Source organism: Arachis hypogaea, chromosome 18, assembly GCF_003086295.3.
Source record: "Arachis hypogaea cultivar Tifrunner chromosome 18, arahy.Tifrunner.gnm2.J5K5, whole genome shotgun sequence".
In the NCBI taxonomy this organism is placed as follows: domain Eukaryota; kingdom Viridiplantae; phylum Streptophyta; class Magnoliopsida; order Fabales; family Fabaceae; genus Arachis; species Arachis hypogaea.
The window spans coordinates 100451845-100475419 of NC_092053.1; the positions used below are offsets into that span (position 1 = coordinate 100451845).

Below are 23575 nucleotides of genomic sequence, written 5' to 3' on the forward strand. Positions count from 1 at the left end.
TCATATCTTGTGATTTCTTGTGAATCAAGTCATTAATTGTGATTTTAAAAATCAAATCTTTTTCAAAACTAATTTCAATCATATCTTTTCAAAAATATCTTCTTATCTTATCTTTTTCAAAAATTTGATTTCAAAATATCTTTTCCTAACTTCTTATCTTTTCAAAATTTGTTTCAACTAACTAACTAACTTTTTGTTTGTTTCTTATCTTTTTCAAAACTACCCTAACTAACTCTCTCTCTCTAATTTTCGAAAATATCTTCCCTCTTTTTCAATAATTCTTTTTAATTAACTAATTATTTTAATTTTTTATTTTAATTTTCGAAAATTACTAACCTTTTTCAAAAACTATTTTCGAAAATCACTAACCTTTTTTCAAAAATAATTTTCGAAAATCCTTCTCCCTCATCTCCTTCTAATTATTTATTCATCTACTAACACTTCTCTTCATCTCACGTCACTGCTCCTATCCTTACCCTTGTGTTTGGATTCTTCATTCTTCTTCACCCCTATTCCTTTTCTTCTTCTACTAACAATAAGGAACCTCTTTACTGTGACATAGATGATTCCTCTTCTTTTCTTGTTCTCTTCTCTTTCTTATGAGCAGGAACAAGGAAAAAGGCATTCTTGTTGAAGCTAATCCAGAACCTGAAAGGACTCTGAAGAGGAAACTAAGAGAAGCTAAATTACAACAATCCAGCAAGCACCTTTCAGAAATTTTCGAACAAGAAGAGGAGATGGCAGCCGAAAATAATAATAATGCAAGGAGGATGCTTGGTGACTTTACTGCACCTAATTCCAATTTACATGGAAGAAGCATCTCCATTCCTGCCATTGGAGCAAACAATTTTGAGCTTAAACCTCAATTAGTTTCTCTGATGCAGCAAAACTGCAAGTTTCATGGACTTCCATCAGAAGATCCTTTTCAGTTCTTAACTGAATTCTTGCAGATATGTGATACTGTTAAGACTAATAGAGTAGATCCTAAAGTCTACAGGCTCATGCTTTTCCCTTTTGCTGTAAGAGACAGAGCTAGAATATGGTTGGACTCTCAACCTAAGGATAGCCTGAACTCTTGGGATAAGCTGGTCAAGGCTTTCTTAGCCAAGTTCTTTCCTCCTCAAAAGCTGAGTAAGCTTAGAGTGGATGTTCAAACCTTCAAACAGAAAGAAGGTGAATCCCTCTATGAAGCTTGGGAGAGATACAAAGGACTGACCAAAAAGTGTCCTTCTGACATGCTTTCAGAATGGACCATCCTGGATATATTCTATGATGGTCTGTCTGAATTGGCTAAGATGTCATTGGATACTTCTGCAGGTGGATCCATTCACCTAAAGAAAACGCCTGCAGAAGCTGAAGAACGCATTGACAAGGTTGCTAATAACCAGTTCATGTACACTTCTGAGAGGAATCCTGTGAGTAATGGGACGCCTATGAAGAAGGGAGTTCTTGAAATTGATACTCTGAATGCCATATTGGCTTAGAATAAAATTTTGACTCAGCAAGTCAATATGATTTCTCAGAGTCTGAATGGAATGCAAGCTGCATCCGACAGTACTCAAGAGGCAGCTTCTGAAGAAGAAGCCTATGATCCTGAAAACCCTGCAATAGCAGAGGTAAATTATATGGGTGAACCTTATGGAAACACCTATAACCCATCATGGAGAAATCATCGAAATTTCTCATGGAAGGATCAAAAGCCTCAACAAGGCTTTAATAATGGTGGAAGAAATAGGTTTAACAATAGTAAACCCTTTCCATCATCCACTCAGCAACAGACAGAGAACTCTGAACAAAATACCTCTAATTTAACAAACTTAGTCTCTGATCTATATAAGGCCACTATGAGTTTCATGAATGAAACAAGGTCATCCATTAGAAATTTGGAGGCACAAGTGGGCCAGCTGAGTAAAAGGATCACTGAAATCCCTCCTAGTACTCTCCCAAGCAATACAGAAGAAAATCCTAAAGGAGAGTGCAAGGCCATTGAATTAATCACCATGGCCGAACCTGTGAAGGAAGGAGAGGACGTGAATCCCAAGGAGGAAGACCTCATGGGACGTCTAGTGATCAATTAGGAGCTTCCCTCTGAGGAACCAAAGGAATCTGAGACTCATCTAGAGACCATAGAGATTCCATTGAACCTCCTTATGCCATTGATGAGCGGATAATTTATACGCTTTTTGGCATTGTTTTTAGTATGTTTTTAGTAGAATCTAGTTACTTTTAGGGATGTTTTCATTGGTTTTTATGTTAAATTCACATTTCTGGACTTTACTATGAGTTTTTGTATTTTTCTGTGATTTCAGGTATTTTCTAGCTGAAATTGAGGGACTTGAGCAAAAATCATATTCAGAGGTTGAAGAAGGACTGCTGATGCTGTTGGATTCTGACCTCCCTGCACTCAAAATGGATTTTCTGGAGCTACAGAAATCAAAATGGCGCGCTTCCAATTGCGATGGAAAGTAGACATCCAGAGCTTTCCAGAAATATATAATAGTCCATACTTTGCCCGAGTTTAGACGACGCAAACTGGCGTTCAACGCCAGTTCTCTGCCCAATTCTGGCGTCCAGCGCCAGAAACAAGTTGCAAAGTGGAGTTCAACGCCCAAACTGGCACAAAAGCTGGCGTTCAACTCCAAGAATGGCCTCTCCACGTGTAGACTTCAAGCTCAGCCCAAGCACACACCAAGTGGGCCCCGGAAGTGGATTTATGCATCAATTACTTACTTTTGTAAACCCTAGTAGCTAGCTTATTTTAAATAGGACTTTTTACTATTGTATTTGAGATCCTGAGTTTTATCTTTTGATCATTTTAGATCTTTGGACGCCTGGTTCTTAGATCAGAGGGGCTGGCCATTCGGCCATGCCTGGACCATTATCACTTATGTATTTTCATACGGTAGAGTTTCTACACTCCATAGATTAAGGTGTGGAGCTCTGCTGTTCCTCAAAGATTAATGCAAAGTACTACTATTTTTCTATTCAATTCAACTTATTCCGCTTCTAAGATATTCATTCGCACTTCAACCTGAATGTGATGAACGTGACAATCATCATCATTCCCCCATGAACGCGTGCCTGACAACCACTTCCGTTCTACCTTAGATTGAATGAGTATCTCTTGGATCTCTTAATCAGAATCTTCGTGGTATAAGCTAGATTGATGGCGGCATTCATGAGAGTCCGGAAAGTCTAAACCTTGTCTGTGGTATTCCGAGTAGGACTCTGGGATTGAATGACTGTGACGAGCTTCAAACTCGCGAGTGCTGGGCCTAGTGACAGATGCAAAAGGAGGGTGAATCCTATTCCAGCATGATTGGGAACCTCAGATGATTAGCCGTGCCGTGACAGGGCATCTTGGACCATTTTCACAAGAGGAGGGGATGTAGCCACTGACAACGGTGATGCCCTTGCATAAAGCCAGCCATGGAAAGGAGTAAGACTGATTGGATGAAGGCAGCAGGAAAGCAGAGGTTCAGAGGAATGAAAGCATCTCTATACGCTTATCTGAAATTCTCACCAATGAATTACATAAGTGTTTCTATCCGTATTCTATGTTTACTTATTAATTAATTTCGAAAACTCCATAACTATTTTATATCCGCCTGACTGAGATTTACAAGGTGACCATAGCTTGCTTCATACCAACAATCTCCGTGGGATTCGACCCTTACTCACGTAAGGTATTACTTGGACGACCCAGTGCACTTGCTGGTTAGTTATGCGAAGTTGTGAAAATATGTTTAAACCTTGGTTTTGTGCATCCGTTTTTGGTGCCATCGCCAGGGAATCAATTTCGAACAATAATTCACAACCTGAGTAACAATTTCGCATACCAAGTTTTTGGCGCCGTTGCCGGGGATTGTTCGAGTTTGGACAACTAACGGTTCATCTTGTTGCTCAGATTAGGTAATTTTCTTTTTGTTTTAATTTTCAAAAATTTTTCAAAAATCTTTCAAAAAAATTTCTCATCAGTTTTCGAAAAAAAAATAAAAATGTTTTCAAAAATATATTTTTCTTCAGAATTTTTAAGAATGAATTCTAGTGTTTCATAAAGCTTGTTGAAGCCTGGCTGGCTGTAAAGCCACGACTGTAGGGCATGTTAGGCGTGTCATGTCTGAGTTACATACTAAAGCTTGGCTGGCTATTAAGCCATGCCTGACCCTTTGATTGGAGCTTTAGACTAAAGAGCATAAGATTCCTGGAATTCATATTAAAAATTTTGCAATCCTTATGTTTCTTTTTCAATCAATTTTATAAAAATACAAAAAAAATCATAAAATAATAAAAATCAAAAATATTTTTTGTGTTTCTTGTTTGAGTCTTGAGTCATGTTATAAGTTTGGTGTCAATTGCATGTGCATCTTGCATTTTTTCAAAAATTCATGCATTCATAGTGTTCTTCATGATCTTCAAGTTGTTCTTGGTAAGTCTTCTTGTTTGATCTTTGCATTTGCATGTTTTGTGTCTTTTCTTGTTTTACATGTGCATTTTTGCATCCATAGAGTCTAAACATGAAAGATTTCTAAGTTTGGTGTCTTGCATGTTTTCTTTGCATATAAAAATTTTCAAAAATAAGTTCTTGATGTTCATCTTGACATTCAAAGTGTTCTTGGTGTTCATCTTGACATCCATAGCATTCTTGCATGCATTCATTGTTTTGATCTAAAAATTTCATGCATTGCATCTTTTTCATGTTTTTCCCTCTCATCATAAAAAATTTCAAAAATCAAATCTTTTTCATTTTTCTTATCTATTCTCGAAAATTCCAAAAATATTTTTCAAAAATATTTTTCTTAATTTTACATCATATTTTCGAAAATATCTTCAACAATTAATGTTTTGATTCAAAAATTTCAAGTTTGTTACTTGCTTGTTAAGAAAGATTCAAACTTTGAGTTCTAGAATCATATCTTGTGATTTCTTATGAATCAAGTCATTAATTGTGATTTTAAAAGTTAAATCTTTTTCAAAAACTAATTTAAATCATATCTTTTCAAAAATATCTTCTTATCCTATCTTTTTCAAAAATTTGATTTCAAAATATCTTTTCTAACTTCCTAACTTCTTATCTTTTCAAAATTTGTTTCAACTAACTAACTAACTTTTTGTTTGTTTCTTATCTTTTTCAAAACTACCTAACTAACTCTCTCTCCCTCTAATTTTCAAAAATATCTCCCCCTTTTTCAAAAATTTCTTTTTAATTAACTAATTATTTTAATTTCTGATTTTTATTTTCGAAAATTACTAACCTTTTTCAAAAACTATTTTCGAAAATCACTAATTCTTTTTCAAAAATTATTTTTGAAAATTATCCTTCTCTCTCATCTCCTTCTATTTTATTTATAAATCTACTAACATCTCTCCATCACTCCCCAAAAATCCGAACCCTCTCTCTCTGAGTTTAGATTTTCTTCTTCTTTTCTTCTACTCACACAAGGACCTCTATACTGTGGTATAAAGGATCCCTATTATTATTATTATTATTATTATTATTATTATTATTTCTGTGCCCTCTTTTTTGTCATATGAGCAGGAGCAAGGACAAGACTATTCTTGTTGAAGCAGATCCAGAACCTGAAAGGACTCTGAAGAGGAAACTAAGAGAAGCTAAAATACAACAATCCAAAGATAACCTTTCAGAAATTTTCGAATAAGAAAAGGAGATGGCAGCCGAAAATAATAATAATGCAAGGAGGATGCTTGGTGACTTTACTGCACCTAATTCCAATTTACATGGAAGAAGCATCTCCATTCCTGCCATTGGAGCAAACAACTTTGAGCTGAAACCTCAATTAGTTTCTCTGATGCAGCAGAACTGCAAGTTTCATGGACTTCCATCTGAAGATCCTTTTCAGTTCTTAACTGAATTCTTGCAGATATGTGATACTGTTAAGACTAATGGAGTACATCCTGAAGTCTACAGGCTCATGCTTTTCCCTTTTGCTGTAAGAGACAGAGCTAGAGTATGGTTGGACTCTCAACCTAAGGATAGCCTGAACTCTTGGGATAAGCTGGTCAAGGCTTTCTTAGCCAAGTTCTTTCCTCCTCAAAAGCTGAGTAAGCTTAGAGTGGATGTTCAGACCTTCAGACAGAAAGAAGGTGAATCCCTCTATGAATCTTGGGAGAGATACAAAGGACTAACCAAAAAGTGTCCTTCTGACATGCTTTCAGAATGGACCATCCTGGATATATTCTATGATGGTCTATCTGAATTGGCTAAAATGTCATTGGATACTTCTGCAGGTGGATCCATTCACCTAAAGAAAACGCCTGCAGAAGCTGAAGAACGCATTGACATGGTTGCTAATAACCAGTTCATGTACACTTCTGAGAGGAATCCTGTGAGTAATGGGACGCCTATGAAGAAGGGAGTTCTTGAAATTGATACTCTGAATGCCATATTGGCTCAGAATAAAATTTTGACTCAGCAAGTCAATATGATTTCTCAGAGTCTGAATGGAATGCAAGCTGCATCCAACAGTACTCAAGAGGCATCTTCTGAAGAAGAAGCTTATGATCCTGAGAACCCTGCAATAGAAGAGGTGAATTACTTAGGTGAACCTTATGGAAACACCTATAATCCATCATGGAGAAATCATCCAAATCTCTCATGGAAGGATCAAAGGCCTCAACAAGGCTTTAATAATGGTGGAAGAAACAGGTTTAGCAATAACAAGCCTTTTCCATCATCCACTCAGCAACAGACAGAGAACTCTGAACAAAGTACCTCTAATTTAGCAAACTTAGTCTCTGATCTATCCAAGACCACTGCAAGTTTCATGAATGAAACAAGGTCTTCCATTAGAAATTTGGAAGCACAAGTGGGCTAGCTGAGTAAAAGGATCACTGAAATCCCTCATAGTACTCTCCCAAGCAATACAGAAGAGAATCCAAAAGGAGAGTGCAAGGCCATTGGATTAATTACCATGGCTGAACCCACAAGAGAGGAGAAGGACGTGAATCCCAAGGAGGAAGACCTCCTGGGACGTCCAGTGATCAATAAGGAGCTTCCCTCTGAGGAACCAAAGGACTCTGAGGCTCATCTAGAGACCATAGAGATTCCATTGAACCTCCTTATGCCATTCATGAGCTCTGATGAGTATTCCTCTTCTGAAGAGAATGAGGATATTATTGAAGAGCAAGCTGCCAAGTTCCTTGGTGCAATCATGAAGCTAAATGCCAAATTATTTGGTATTGAGACTTGGGAAGATGAACCTCCCTTGTTCACCAATGAACTAAGTGATCTGGATCAACTGACATTGCCTCAGAAGAGACAGGATCCTGGAAAGTTCATAATACCTTGTACCATAGGCACCATGATCTTTAAGGCTCTGTGTGACCTTGGTTCAGGGATAAACCTCATGCCCCTTTTTGTAATAGAGAAATTGGGAATCTATGGGGTGCAAGCTGCTAAAATCTCATTAGAGATGGCAGACAATTCAAGAAAACAGGCTTATGGACAAGTAGAGGACGTGTTAGTGAAGGTTGAAGGCCTTTACATCCCTACTGACTTCATAGTCTTGGATACTGGAAAGGAAGAGGATGAATCCATCATCCTAGGAAGACCTTTCCTAGCCACAGCAAGAGCTGTGATTGATGTGGACAGAGGAGAATTGATCCTTCAAATGAATGAGGACAACCTTGTGTTTACAACTCAAGGATCTCTCTCTGCATCCATGGAGAGGAAGCAGAAAAAGCTTCTCTCAAAGCAGAGTCAACCAAAGCCCCCACAGTCAAACTCTAAGTTTGGTGTTGGGAGGCCACAACCAAACTCTAAGTTTGGTGTCAAACCCCCATATCCAAACTCTAAGTTTGGTGTTGGGTGGTCTCAACAAAGCTCTGCACATTTGTGAGGCTCCATGAGAGCCCACTGTCAAGCTATTGACATTAAAGAAGCGCTTGTTGGGAGGCAACCCAATGTTTATTTATCTAATTTTATTTTTGTTTTTCATGTTTTCTTAGGTTCATGATCATGTGGAGTCACAAAATAAATAATAAAAATTGAAAACGGAATCAAAAACAGCAGAAGAAAAATCACACCCTGGAGGAAGACCTTACTGGCATTTAAACGCCAGTAAGAAGCATGTTTTGGGCGTTCAACGCCAGAACAGAGCATGGTTCTGGCGCTGAACGCCAGAAATGGGCAGCATCTGGGCGTTTGAACGCCAGAAATGCACCCTGGAGAAGAGCTGGCGCTGAACGCCCAGAACAAGCATGGTTCTGGCGTTCAACGCCAGAAATGGGCAACAAATGGGTGTTCAACGCCCAGAACAAGCACCAATCTGGCGCTGAACGCCCAGAGTTGTGTGCAAAGGCATTTTACATGCCTAATTTGGTGCAAGGTTGTAAATCCTTAAGCACCTCAGGATCTGTGGACCCCACAGGATCCCCACCTACCTCCACTTACTTCTTCTCACCCCCTTTCACACAATCCCATAAACACTCTTCTCCAAAACCCTTCACCAATCACCTCAATCTCTCTTCTCCATCACTTCTTCACCACTCACATCCATCCACTCTTCCCCCATAAACCTACCTCATAAACTCCACCTACCTTCAAAATTCAAAATCAATTTCCCACCCAAACCCACCCTAAATGGCCGAACCTTAACCCCCCCTCCCTTCCCTATATAAAGCCTTCCATTCTTCTTCATTTTCACACAACACAACCCTCTCTTTCCCTTCTTGGCCGAGACACACCTCCCCCCTCTTCTCCATATTTTCTTCTTCTTCTTCATCTAATTCTTTCTTTTCTTGCTCGAGGGAGAGCAATATTCTAAGTTTGGTGTGGTAAAAGCATAAGCTTTTTGTTTTTCCATTACCATTGATGGCACCTAAGACCGGAGAATCCTCTAGAAGAGGAAAAGGGAAGACAAAAGCTTCCACCTCCGAGTCATGGGAGATGGAAAGATTCATCTCCAAAGCTCATCAAGACCACTTCTATGATGTTGTGGCCAAGAAGAAGGTGATCCCCAAGGTCCCTTTCAAACTCAAAAGAAATGAGTATCCGGAGATCCGACATGAAATTCAAAGAAGAGGTTGGGAAGTTCTAACAAATCCCATCCAACAAGTCGGCATCCTAATGGTTCAAGAGTTCTATGCCAATGCATGGATCACCAAGAACCATGATCAAAGTAAGAACCCGGATCCAAAGAACTATGTTACAATGGTTCGGGGGAAATACTTAGATTTTAGTCCGGAGAATGTGAGGTTGGCGTTTAACTTGCCTATGATGCAAAGAGATGAGCGCCCCTACACTAGAAGGGTCAACTTTAATCAAAGGTTGGACCAAGTCCTCATGGACATATGTGTGGAAGGAGCTCAATGGAAGATTGACTCCAAAGGCAAGCCGGTTCAACTAAGAAGATTGGATCTCAAGCCTGTGGCTAGAGGATGGTTGGAGTTCATCCAACGCTCCATCATCCCCACTAGCAACCGATCTGAAGTTACTGTGGATCGGGCCATCATGATCCATGCCATCATGATTGGAGAAGAAGTAGAGGTTTATGAAGTCATCTCCCTTGAACTCTACAAAATAGCCGAAAAGCCCTCTCCTGGGGCAAGGCTAGCTTTTCCTCATCTTATCTGCCATCTATGTTACTCAGCTGGAGCTTCCATAGAAGGAGACATACCCATTGAGGAAGAGAAGCCCATCACTAAGAAAAAGATGGAGCAAGCAAGAGAGCCCATCCATGGAGCTCAAGAGGCGCAGGAAGCTCATCACCATGAGATCCCGGAGATGCCTCAAATGTATTTTCCTCCACAAAACTATTGGGAGTAAATTAACACCTCCCTAGGAGAATTAAGTTCCAACATGGGACAACTAAGGGTGGAACATCAAGAGCACTCCATCATCCTTCATGAAATAAGAGAAGATCAAAAAGCAATGAGGGAGGCGCAACAAAGACAAGGAAGAGACATAGAAGAGCTCAAGGACATCATTGGTTCCTCAAGAAGAAAATGTCACCATCACTAAGGTGGATTCATTCCTTGTTCTTACATTCTCTGTTTTCGTTTTCTCTATGTTAAAGTGCTTATCTATGTTTGTGTCTTTATTACATGATCATTAGTAGTTAGTAACTATGTCTTAAAGTTATGAATGTCCTATAAATCCATCACCTCTCTTAAATGAAAAATGTTTTAATTCAAAAGAACAAGAAGTACATGAGTTTCGAATTTATCCTTGAACTTAGTTTAATTATATTGATGTGGTGACAATGCTTCTTGTTTTCTGAATGAATGCTTGAACAGTGCATATGTCTTTTGAAGTTGTTGTTTAAGAATGTTAAATATGTTGGCTCTTGAAAGAATGATGACAAGGAGACATGTTATTTGATAATCTGAAAAATCATAAAAATGATTCTTGAAGCAAGAAAAAGCAGCAAAGAACAAAGCTTGCAGAAAAAAAAAGAAAAAAAAAAGGCAAAAAAAAAATAAAAGAAAGAACAAAAAAGCAAGCAGAAAAAGCCAAAATCTCTTAAAACCAAGAGGCAAGAGCAAAAAGCCAATAACCCTTAAAACCAAAAGGCAAGGGCAAATAAAAAGGATCCCAAGGCTTTGAGCATCAGTGGATATGAGGGCCTAAAGGAATAAAATCCTGGCCTAAGCGGCTAAACCAAGCTGTCCCTAACCATGTGCTTGTGGCGTGTAGGTGTCAAGTGAAAACTTGAGACTGAGCGGTTAAAGTCAAGGTCCAAAGCAAAAAAAAAGAGTGTGCTTAAGAACCCTGGACACCTCTAATTGGGGACTTTAGCAAAGTTGAGTCACAATCTGAAAAGGTTCACCCAATTATGTGTCTGTGGCATTTATGTATCCGGTGGTAATACTGGAAAACAAAGTGCTTAGGGCCACGGCCAAGACTCATAAAATAGCTGTGTTCAAGAATCATCATACTGAACTAGGAGAATCAATAACACTATCTGAACTCTGAGTTCCTATAGAAGCCAATCATTCTGAACTTCAATGGATAAAGTGAGATGCCAAAACTATTCAAGAGGCAAAGAGCTATAAGTCTCGCTCATCTGATTGGAGCTATGTTTCATTGATAGTTTGGAATTTATAGTATATTCTCTTCTTTTTATCCTACTTGATTTTCAGTTGCTTGGGGACAAGCAACAATTTAAGTTTGGTGTTGTGATGAGCGGATAATTTATACGCTTTTTGGCATTGTTTTTAGTATGTTTTTAGTAGAATCTAGTTACTTTTAGGGATGTTTTCATTGGTTTTTATGTTAAATTCACATTTTTGGACTTTACTATGAGTTTGTGTGTTTTTCTGTGATTTCAGGTATTTTCTGGCTGAAATTGAGGGACTTGAGCAAAAATCAGATTCAGAGGTTGAAGAAGGACTGCTGATGCTGTTAGATTCTGACCTCCCTGCACTCAAAATAGATTTTCTGGAGCTACAGAAATCAAAATGGCGCGCTTTTAATTTTGTTGGAAAGTAGACATCCAGGGCTTTCCATCAATATATAATAGTCCATACTTTGCCCGAGTTTAGATGACCCAAACTGGCGTTCAACGTCAGTTCTCTGCCCAATTCTGGCGTCCAGCGCCAGAAACAAGTTGCAAAGTGGAGTTCAACGCCCAAACTGGCACAAAAGCTGGCGTTCAACTCCAAGAATGGCCTCTCCACGTGTAGACTTCAAGCTCAGCCCAAGCACACACCAAGTGGGCCCCGGAAGTGGATTTATGCATCAATTACTTACTTCTGTAAACCCTAGTAGCTAGCTTATTATAAATAGGACTTTTTACTATTGTATTTAAGATCCTGAGTTTTATCTTTTGATCATTTTAGATCTTTGGACGCCTGGTTCTTAGATCAGAGGGGCTGGCCATTCGGGTATGCCTGGACCATTATCACTTATGTATTTTCATACGGTAGAGTTTCTACACTCCATAGATTAAGGTGTGGAGCTCTGCTGTTCCTCAAAGATTAATGCAAAGTACTACTGTTTTTCTATTCAATTCAACTTATTCTGCTTCTAAGATATTCATTTGCACTTCAACCTGAATATGATGAACGTGACAATCATCATCATTCCCCATGAACGCGTGCCTGACAACCACCTCTGTTCTACCTTAGATTGAATGAGTATCTCTTGGATCTCTTAATCGGAATCTTCGTGGTATAAGCTAGATTGATGGCGGCATTCATAAGAGTCCGAAAAGTCTAAACCTTGTCTGTGGTATTTCGAGTAGGACTCTGGGATTGAATGACTGTGACGAGCTTCAAACTCGTGAGTGCTGGGCGTAGTGAAAGACGCAAAAGGAGGGTGAATCCTATTCCAGCATGATCGGGAACCTCAGATGATTAGCCGTGCCGTGATAAGGCATCTTGGACCATTTTCACAAGAGGAGGGGATGTAGCCACTGACAACGGTGATGCCCTTGCATAAAGCCAGCCATGGAAAGGAGAAAGACTGATTGGATGAAGGCAGCAGGAAAGCAGAGGTTCAGAGGAACGAAAGCATCTCTATACGCTTATCTGAAATTCTCACCAATGAATTACATAAGTGTTTCTATCCCTATTCTATGTTTACTTATTAATTAATTTCGAAAACTCCATAACTATTTTATATCCGCCTGACTGAGATTTACAAGGTGACCATAGCTTGCTTCATACCAACAATCTCTGTGGGATTCGACCCTTACTCACGTAAGGTATTACTTGGACGACCCAGTGCACTTGCTGGTTAGTTATGCGAAGTTGTGAAGATATGTTTAAACCTTGGTTCTGTGCATCCGTTTTTGGTGCCATCGCCAGGGAATCAATTTCGAACAATAATTCACAACCTGAGTAACAATTTTGCATACCACCCATTCATGAGCTCTGATGAGTATTCCTCTTCTGAAGAGAATGAGGATGTTACTGAAGAGCAAGCTGCCAAGTTTCTTGGTGCAATCATGAAGCTGAATGCCAAATTATTTGGTATTGAGACTTGGAAAGATGAACCTCCCTTGTTCACCAATGAACTAAGTGATCTGGATCAACTGACATTGCCTCAGAAGAAACAGGATCCTGGAAAGTTCGTAATACCTTGTACCATAGGCAACATGATCTTTGAAAAGGCTCTGTGTGACCTTGGTTCAGGGATAAACCTCATGCCCCTCTCTGTAATAGAGAAACTGGGAATCTATGGGGTGCAAGCCACTAAAATCTCATTAGAGATGGCAGACAATTCAAGAAAACAGGCTTATGGACAAGTAGAGGACGTGTTAGTAAAGGTTGAAGGCCTTTACATCCCTGCTGATTTCATAGTCCTAGACACTGGAAAGGATGAGGATGAATTCATCATCCTTGGAAGACCCTTTCTAGCCACAACAAGAGTTGTGATTGATGTGGACAGAGGAGAATTGATCCTTTAATTAAATGAGGACAACCTTGTGTTTAAAACTCAAGGATCTCTCTCTATACCCATGGAGAGGAAGCACAGTAAGCTTCTCTCATTGCAGAGTCAACCAGAGCCCCCACAGTCAAACTCTAAGTTTGGTGTTGGGAGGCCACAACCAAACTCTAAATTTGGTGTTGAACTCCCATATCCAAACTCTAAGTTTGGTGTTGGAGAGTCTCAACAATGCTCTGAACACCTGTGAGGCTCCATGAGAGCCCACTGTCAAGCTATTGACATTAAAGAAGCGCTTGTTGGGAGGCAACCCAATTTTTATCTAATTTCTATTTTTATTGTTTTTCATGTTTTATTAGGTTCATGATCATGTGGAGTCACAAAATAAATGTAAAAATTGAAAACGGAATCAAAAACAGTAGTAGAAATATCACACCTTGGAGGAAGACCTTACTGGCGTTTAAACGCCAGTAAGAAGCATCTGGCTGGCGTTCAACGCCAGAACAGAGCATGGTTCTGGCGCTGAACGCCCAAAATGGGCAGCATCTGGGCGTTTGAATGCCAGAATTGCACCCTGGGGAAGAGCTGGCGCTGAACGCCCAGAACAAGCATGGTTCTGGCGTTCAACGCCAGAAATGGGCAACAAATGGGCGTTCAACGCCCAGAACAAGCACCAATCTGGCGCTGAACGCCCAGAGTTGTGTGCGAGGGCATTTTGCCTGCCCAATTTGGTGCAAGGTTGTAAATCCTTGAACACCTAAGGATCTGTAGACCCCACAAGATCACCTCAGGATCTGTGGACCCCACAGGATCCCCACCTACCTCATAAACTCCACCTACCTTCAAAATTCAAAATCAATTTCCCACCCAAACCCACCCTTATGGCCGAACCTTCCCCTCATCCCTTCCCTATATATAGCCCTCCATTCTTCCTCATTTTCACACAACACAACCCTCTCTTCTCTTCTTGGCCGAATACACCACTCCCCCCTCTCCTCCATATTTTCTTCTTCTTCTTCATCTATTCTTTCTTTTCTTGCTCGAGGGCGAGCAATATTCTAAGTTTGGTGTGGTAAAAGCATAAGCTTTCTATTTTTCCATTACCATTGATGGCACCTAAGACCGGAGAATCCTCTAGAAAAGGGAAAGAAAAGACAAAAGCTTCCACCTCCGAGTTGTGGGAGATGGAAAGATTCATCTCCAAAGCTCATCAAGACCACTTCTATGATGTTGTGGCCAAGAAGAAGGTGATCCCTGAGGTCCCTTTCAAGCTCAAGAAGAATGAAATCCCGGAGATGCCTCCAATGCATTTCCCTCCACAAAAATATTGGGAGCAAATCAACACCTCCCTAGGAGAATTAAGTTCCAACATGGGACAACTAAGGGTGGAACATCAAGAGCATTGCATCATCCTTCATGAAATTAGAGAAGATCAAAAAGCAATGAGGGAGGAGCAACAAAGACAAGGAAGAGACATAGAAGAGCTCAAGGACATCATTGGTTCCTCAAGAAGGAAATGCCACCATCACTAAGGTGGACTCATTCCTTGTTCTTACACTCTCTGTTTTTCGTTTTCTGTGTTAAGTGCTTATCTATGTTTGTGTCTTATTACATGATCATTAGTAGTTAGTAACTATGTCTTAAAGTTATGAATGTCCTATGAATCCATCACCTCTCTTAAATGAAAAATGTTTTAATTCAAAAGAACAAGAAGTACATGAGTTTCGAATTTATCCTTGAACTTAGTTTAATTATATTGATGTGGTGACAATGCTTCTTGTTTTCTAAAATGCTTGAACAGTGCATATGTCTTTTGAAGTTGTTGTTTAAGAATGTTAAATATGTTGGCTCTTGAAAGAATGATGACAAGGAGACATGTTATTTGATAATCTGAAAAATCATAAAAATGATTCTTGAAGCAAGAAAAAGCAGCAAAGAACAAAGCTTGCAGAAAAAAAAAGGAGCGAAAAAAAATAGAAAGAAAAAGAAAAAGCAAGCAGAAAAAGCCAAAAGCTCTTAAAACCAAGAGGCAAGAGCAAAAAGCCAATAACCCTTAAAACCAAAAGGCAAGGGCAAATAAAAAAGATCCCAAGGCTTTGAGCATCAGTGGATAGAAGGGCCTAAAGGAATAAAATCCTGGTCTAAGCGGCTAAACCAAGCTGTCCCTAACCATGTGCTTGTGGCGTGAAGGTGTCAAGTGAAAACTTGAGACTGAGCGGTTAAAGTCAAGGTCCAAAGCAAAAAAAAATAGTGTGCTTAAGAACCCTGGACACCTCTAATTGGGGACTTTAGCAAAGTTGAGTCACAATCTGAAAAGGTTCACCCAATTATGTGTCTGTGGCATTTATGTATCCGGTGGTAATACTGGAAAACAAAGTGCTTAGGGCCACGGCCAAGACTCATAAAATAGCTGTGTTCAAGAATCATCATACTGAACTAGGAGAATCAATAACACTATCTGAACTCTGAGTTCCTATAGATGCCAATCATTCTGAACTTCAATGGATAAAGTGAGATGCCAAAACTATTCAAGAGGCAAAAAGCTACAAGTCCCGCTCATCTAATTGTAGCTATGTTTCATTGATAGTTTGGAATTTATATTATATTCTCTTCTTTTTATCCTACTTGATTTTCAGTTGCTTGGGGACAAGCAACAATTTAAGTTTGGTGTTGTGATGAGCGGATAATTTATACGCTTTTTGGCATTGTTTTTAGTATGTTTTTAGTAGAATCTAGTTACTTTTAGGGATGTTTTTATTATTTTTTATGTTAAATTCACATTTCTGGACTTTACTATGAGTTTGTGTGTTTTTCTGTGATTTCAGGTATTTTCTGGCTGAAATTGAGGGACTTGTGCAAAAGTCAGATTCAGAGGTAGAAGAAGGACTGCTGATGCTGTTGGATTCTGACCTCCCTGCACTCAAAATAGATTTTCTGGAGCTACAGAACTCAAAATGGCGCGCTTTTAAATGCGTTGGAAATTAGACATCCAGGGCTTTCCATCAATGTATAATAGTCCATACTTTGACCGATTTTAGAGGACGTAAAAGGGCGTTGAACACCAGTTCTACGCTGCTGCCTGGAGTTAAACGCCAGAAACACATCACAAACCAGAGTTGAACGCCAGAAATACGTTACAACCTGGCATTCAACTCCAGAAAGAGCCTCTGTACGTGTAACATTCAAGCTCAGCCCAAGCACACACCAAGTGGGTCCCGGAAGTGGATTTATGCATCAATTACTTACTTCTGTAAACCCTAGTAGCTAGTTTATTATAAATAGGACTTTTTACTATTGTATTAGACATCTTGGGACATCTGGTTCTTAGATCAGAGGGGCTGGCCATTCGGCCATGCCTGAACCTTTCACTTATGTATTTTTAACGGTAGAGTTTCTACACTCCATAGATTAAGGTGTGGAGCTCTGCTGTTCCTCAAAGATTAATGCAAAGCACTACTGTTTTTCTATTCAATTCAACTTATTCCGCTTCTAAGATATTCATTCGCACTTCAACCTGAATGTGATGAACGTGACAATCATCATCATTCCCCCACGAACGCGTGCCTGACAACCACTTCCGTTCTACCTTAGATTGAATGAGTATCTTTTGGATCTCTTAATCAGAATCTTCGTGGTATAAGCTAGATTGATGGCGGCATTCATGAGAGTCTGAAAAGTCTAAACCTTGTCTGTGGTATTCCGAGTAGGACTCTGGGATTGAATGACTGTGATGAACTTCAAACTCGCGAGTGCTGGGCGTAGTGACAGACGCAAAAGGAGGGTGAATCCTATTCCAGCATGATCGAGAACCTCAGATGATTAGACGTGCTGTGACAGAGCATTTGGACCATTTTCACAAGAGGATGGGATGCAGCCATTGACAAGGGTGATGCCTTCAGACGATTAGCCATGCAGTGACAGCGCATCGGACCATTTTCTAGAGAGGATCAAAAGTAGCCATTGACAACGGTGATGTCCTTACATAAAGTCAGCCATGGAAAGGAGTAAGATTGATTGGATGAAGACAGTAGGAAAGCAGAGGTTCAGAGGAACGAATGCATCTCTATACGCTTATCTGAAATTCTAACCAATGAATTACATAAGTATTTCTATCCTTATGTTCTATCTATTTATTTTTTATGTTCGAAAACTCCATAACTATTTTATATCCGCCTGACTGAGATTTATAAGGTGACCATAGCTTGCTTCATACCAACAATCTCCGTGGGATCGGCCCTTACTCGCGTAAGGTTTATTACTTGGACGACCCAGTGTACTTGCTGGTTAGTTGTGCGAAGTTGTGATAAAGAGTTGAGATTACAATTGAGCGTACCATGTTGATGGCGCCATTGATGATCACAATTTCGTGCACCACCAACCATGCGTTACTTCCTTCCATGGCAAGCTGTAAGATCCTCTCAGTGAAAATGGTCCTCTACGGTTTCTGCACGGCTAATCAACTGTCGGATTTCTCGTCTCGGATGAAAAATACCAGGTACAGCTACCGCATGGCTAATCATCTGTTGGTTCTCGCTAGCGTCGGAATAGAATCCATTGATCCTTTTGCACACTGTCACTTGCGCCCAACATTCGCAGGTTTGAAGCTCGTCACAGTCATCCCTTCCTAGATCCTACTCGGAATACCACAGACAAGGTTTAGACTTTCCGGATCCCAGGAATGCTTCCAATTGGTTCTAGCCTATACCACGAAGATACTAATCTCACGGACTCAGTCCGTGTATTAGATACCCAAGAGAATATACTCCAGCTGTCGTCCAATGACTATGTTGAACATCATGTAGACCACTTTGTGGTTGTCAGGCACGCGATCTTGGCTAAGTGAGTAACGAAGATTGGGTGATTTTCACGGGTCACCCCTTCATTCTGACTTAACTAAATTAAGTACGAGAGTATATCTTGGAGAAGAAGTAGGCATGAATTGAATAGAAAATAGTAGTAATTGCATTAATTCATAAAGAACAGCAGAGCTCCACATCTTAATCTATGGGGTGTAGAAACTCCACCCGTAGAAAATACATAAGTGAAAAAGGTCTAGGCATGGCCGTGAGGCCAGCCTCTCCAAACATAAAATATGATAAAAGTCTGATCAAAGATTTCCAAAAGATGTAAAATAAATCTCTAAAAGTAGTTTTTATACTAAACTGGTAACCTAGTTTACAGAAAATGAGTAACTAAGTGCAGATAGTGCAGAAATCCACTTCCGGGGCCCACTTGGTGTGTGCTTGGGCTGAGAATTGAAGCTTTCATGTGCATAGGCTGTTCCTGGAGTTAAACGCCAGCTTTGGTGCCAGTTTGGGCGTTTAACTCCAATTCTGGTGCCAGTTTGGTTGTTTTACGCCAAGATGTTTTAGGCTGGCTTTGGATGCCAGTTTGGGCCATCAAATCTCGAGCAAAGTATGGACTATTGTAACCGTGACCATGGAAACTGTGGCCATAGGTTAAAAAACCGTGACCATAGACCTATGACCACGGCGGAATACGCCACGGTAAAAAACCAGTGACCATAGGTCCAAAACCGTGACCATAGATCTATGGTCACCCTTTTCACTAGCTATGGTCACAGTTTTTTACTGTGACCATAGGCCTTTTTTTTTGTAGTGGAGCAAGGTTTCGTAGAATAGAACGTGAATATACCTGAGGAGTGTCAGTGTATTTATAGTAGAGTTGTTCTACCTTTATTAATGGATAAATGTTCCCTTTATCTTGGGAGTTTATTTGGATCTATCTTTTAGTGAAGATAGAGATAGTTGGAGAGATTCGGAAAGATAGTTACTTATTTGGATAAGCATAAACCAACCTCTTTTATCGTGTCTGACCTCTTTAAAGAGGTCGGACATGTGGTAGAGGCCACCCTCTTGGGTGGAGCTTTCATCCTTTTTGGACCGGGCTTTTATGCTTTGGGTTAAGGTATTAACATGTATATAAATAGAAATATTTACCAAAAAGAATAATGTTTTATGAAAAAATGCATAAATGAAATCCTTTCTCTATTTTTTTTAGTTGTATGTATATAGTATCTCCCATTTTGATAAGTCAATGATAACTAATTTGTTGTGGATCGCAACTTTATTTAAAGATTTGTAGCTGGCTAATGGGTTCCTCAATTATCATTCACATCCAATTAAATATATTTCCTCCTTTCCAAATAGCTCTTCATTTTTTTATAATCTGTCGTAAGTTAATATAGGACAAAGGATCCTTTGACGATCTCATAACGTTTGGACTATTAAATGATTCCAATAATAAAATATATCTTTTTTATTTTTTTAATAGTTACTAAATAGTTTTTATTTAATTTTATTTACAAATTAATTATCTATTATTTAATTCTAAAATTTATTTTTTATTTTATAATTATTATTTTATTATTCATCATTTATATTTATTAACAATTAGAAACAATAACAAAATATATTTTTCATTAATAGTGACCTCTATAAATATTTTGACAATGTAAATTAACCATTTTTTTTTTCTCGATCCATTAAATCGATAAAAATTAGAAACACTATGAAAATCAAAATTCCCAATTGATGCCCTAACCCCTTATTTTCACAAATGTCTTGCGACGGTGATCCCGATAGAAGGACAGTTCCAAAAACCGTCTAACAGCATAAGCACGTTGTGTCCATAAAATCCACGTAGAAAGACAAAAATTCTGCTTCCCTCAGTTCTCTTCTGCCTTCAGTTTCGCGAGAAAATTAGGAATTTTGATTTTGTAATTGAATTTTTGAAGGTGAACTGTATATATCATTGTAAGTATGTTGGTGTATACCAAATCAAAATACATCTAAAATAAATTATTAAGTGATCCTGGTCGACGTAATCGCAGTTACTTAAAACTAGCCACGTTGATTATTACCCATTCTAATCTTTAGAAGTGAAGCACTTTGTTCCCTTTACTAAATCTGATTTGACATTACTAATATCAACTGTATTATGTGTTAACAAACTTTAGTATCACATAGAGTGATCAATTATATATTCCTCGTGTTTGAAGCTTGTTTTCTCTAGCTCGTAAAAACGAAGATCAGTAGTGGGTCTCCAAGTTTCCACGGTGAAGATGAGTTCCTTGTTATTGTTATTATTGTTTTTATATTTATGAATGTAATAGATCAAGAGAAAAAATTAGTTGATTTTGTCAAAATATTTATGGAAATCATGATTAATAGAAGATTTATTTTATTGTTGTTTCTAATTGTTAATAAATATAAATAATGAATAATAAAATAATAATTATAAAATAAAATATCAATTTTAGAATTAAATAATAAATAAAAAATTAATTTAAAAATAAAATTAAATAAAAATATTTAATAATTATTAAAAAAATTTTAAAAAATATATTTTATATTAAGGCCATTAAATAGTCCAAACATGATGGATTATCAAATTCTTTGCCTTAATGACAGCTACATACAGAATGGACTCTCATACAACTCTTCTACCAATTACACTGCATCAAGTGATGTACGTATCAAGCGACAAAGAGAAACAACCATATGACATCCAAAATACTCATAAGAAGGGGAAACAAGGTAATGTAATTGCTTAGTAAACGTTATATGCATCCAAGACGTAAAATATATGCTTAATGAAGGATCCAATGAAGAGGAATATTATGTGTGTGATCCTATGCATAATAAGCAGTGGAATAAAATTACAAAATCCCTACATCACGTAACAAAGGTTCTCAAATTTTTTTTTTTTTTTGTCAACTAAGAATATATACAAGCATTCATGAATTGCTTATTTCCAACAGCGATATATAATTTGTCCTAATACATTAGAATTAGTCTCGGTGGTCATATATAGAATTACTTAAAGAGTTGTTAGACCCACCAAAGTGGAATTACTGGCTAAGACGACACACCCAGAATTTTCAAAGTCTAACGTGCAAGTCTGACTATAACAAATAAATTAGATTATTCATTACATCTTTTTCCCTACTGTTGTTGAAGTACATACTACTATATATTCTTGTAGGTGTATGAATTATATAACACAATAACCTTTTTTATTTAGTTTTCAAATTCATGTGTGTGGAGAAACTATGCTGTGCATTATCGTTATTAGTGACATGGCTAACAAGGTGACACTCAATTAGACCTTTGAGGGACACACCAACTTGATGAGTAAACATGAAGTGTTAAGTACAGCTCATTTTTTAAATATAAAATAAAACCGTGATTTGTCTTGGTAATAAATTGGCCATTTTGATAACTCTTTCCCCCTTTTCCCTTTCTTTTTATGTTGATGATTCCCTTGCTTTAATTTACAATTTACTGATTGTTTATTTCTTGCATTGACATTGCATACGAAATACGAATACGAGGCCACATAACACGGAACTAGACTTGGGAAAAATAATGCTATACAATCTGAAATTTTATATAGAAAAATCTAGGGGTCAGCAACTTTTGTGTTTTTTGGCCAACACTTAACTATCAAAATAAAAGTGAGTGATTTCCTACCATTAGATGTAATCTCACACCATTAAAAACACTATTGATGACCAATTGATGATTACAAAACACCAAAATTGCTGGCCCTAACATTCTTCTTTTATATATATATATGCTTGCTTGACTCTTAAAGAAAAATCAAACCTCCAAATTTTATATTAAAAAATAAAAAATACAAGACTGTTATTAAAATTTATTATTTTTAATAATTAATTAATTATTAATATTTAAAAATATGGGTTAAAGTATATTATTAAATTATTAGATTAAAAAAAATTGAGTTAATAACTACAAATAATCAATAATAATAAAATTTGATGGCTTTTGGACATTTTTCTTAAAAAATATGAGCGTACTACATTTACTAAATTTAGAACTAAATACAATAACAATACGACTTGAATGAGAGAAGGGAGAAAACGAAATCCACCATAAAACTTTAGGAATTATTCTATGGAGATAATAACCTAAAACTAGCTTATTTAATTTAACAATAAAAAATTTATGCATGTAACATACATAATTATATATTTATTATATTTAATATTATTCAATTATTTTGTTAATAATTAAAAGATATAAAATAAGATAAGTAGTAATTAATTAAAGAATATAAAATAAAATAATTTTGAGTTGATTTTTCTTATCTACTAAACATTCTTAATTGAATTAAATACTATAATAATATTTAAAAGTTTATATCGCTGACAAAAAAATCATAAAGAATACTAACTACAAATAAATTTTCAAAAAATTTAAAAATACGATAAAAATAATTAGATATTAAATATATATTCTAAAAAATATAACTTTAGAAATTAAATTTTAATATAATTTTTTGTAATCATTATTAAAAAATAAGATTTTCATCCTTAAAATTTAGTAACTTTTTGTCAAGTCAAGTTTTAAATTTTTTTTGTGAATGACCATATTTTTTTTAAAATAAACAAAACTGAGAATTCAAATTTTATTCCAAATTTATTTTATATCTTTTAAATATTTATTCAAATAGTGTCACAAAAATTTAAATTAAATAGATAAACTATTTGTTAAATATAATTTTTTTATTTTTTAATAAAATATATTATTTATTAGTTTTTTTTGATATTTTTAAATCAATTTAAAATTATTTTGTCAATAATATCTTTTAAATATTTGTTTGTCAGCGATAAAATCTTTTAAATATTAAATTGGTAATTAACCCATTTTTAATAATTTAGATTAGAGTCAAAAACACAAAAGATCACTATAGACCATGAATACTTGTATTGCCAAAGCCAATAACTTCATCGTCCTTATCTTCACGTCAAAGAATTTTTAAAAACACGTTAATAAATGCCTATGATCTCAATTGTTGTCTCTTCCTAATCTTAAACTCTCTCTCTCTCTCTCTCTCGATCTCGATATATATATATATATATATAGTCAAGAATTTAAAATAAACCTTACTTTCCCAAAATACTTTTACATGCATTATATATATGGCTTCGATGAAAAATAGAAATATAAGAACATGCAGGTTAATTACATACTTGTACAAAAAATAATTATGCTTATACTTTATAAGGAGACATATCAACTTTGCGAAGGAATCAACACCCAAAATAGCTTATATTATTGCTTCTTTTTCCCAAAGGTTTACTGTTGCGTTTCTCTTAATAGAAAGAAATATTATTTATGTTTTTCCATTGAGTAGTTTATTTTATTCACAAAAACCCCATTCTTATATCTTTTATTC

At 37.0% G+C, this 23575-nt stretch overlaps 2 non-coding genes across 2 annotated transcripts; both read right to left on the reverse strand.

The window, feature by feature from the left end:
• Positions 1-1133: 1133 nt before the first annotated feature.
• LOC112774621 (small nucleolar RNA R71) lies at positions 1134-1241 on the reverse strand. Its single transcript, XR_003189098.1, has one exon. It is a non-coding gene; the product is annotated as a small nucleolar RNA R71 (small nucleolar RNA).
• A 4824-nt stretch (positions 1242-6065) lies between these two features.
• Positions 6066-6173, reverse strand: LOC112773790 (small nucleolar RNA R71). The gene has a single exon (XR_003188320.1). It is a non-coding gene; the product is annotated as a small nucleolar RNA R71 (small nucleolar RNA).
• Positions 6174-23575: the final 17402 nt, after the last annotated feature.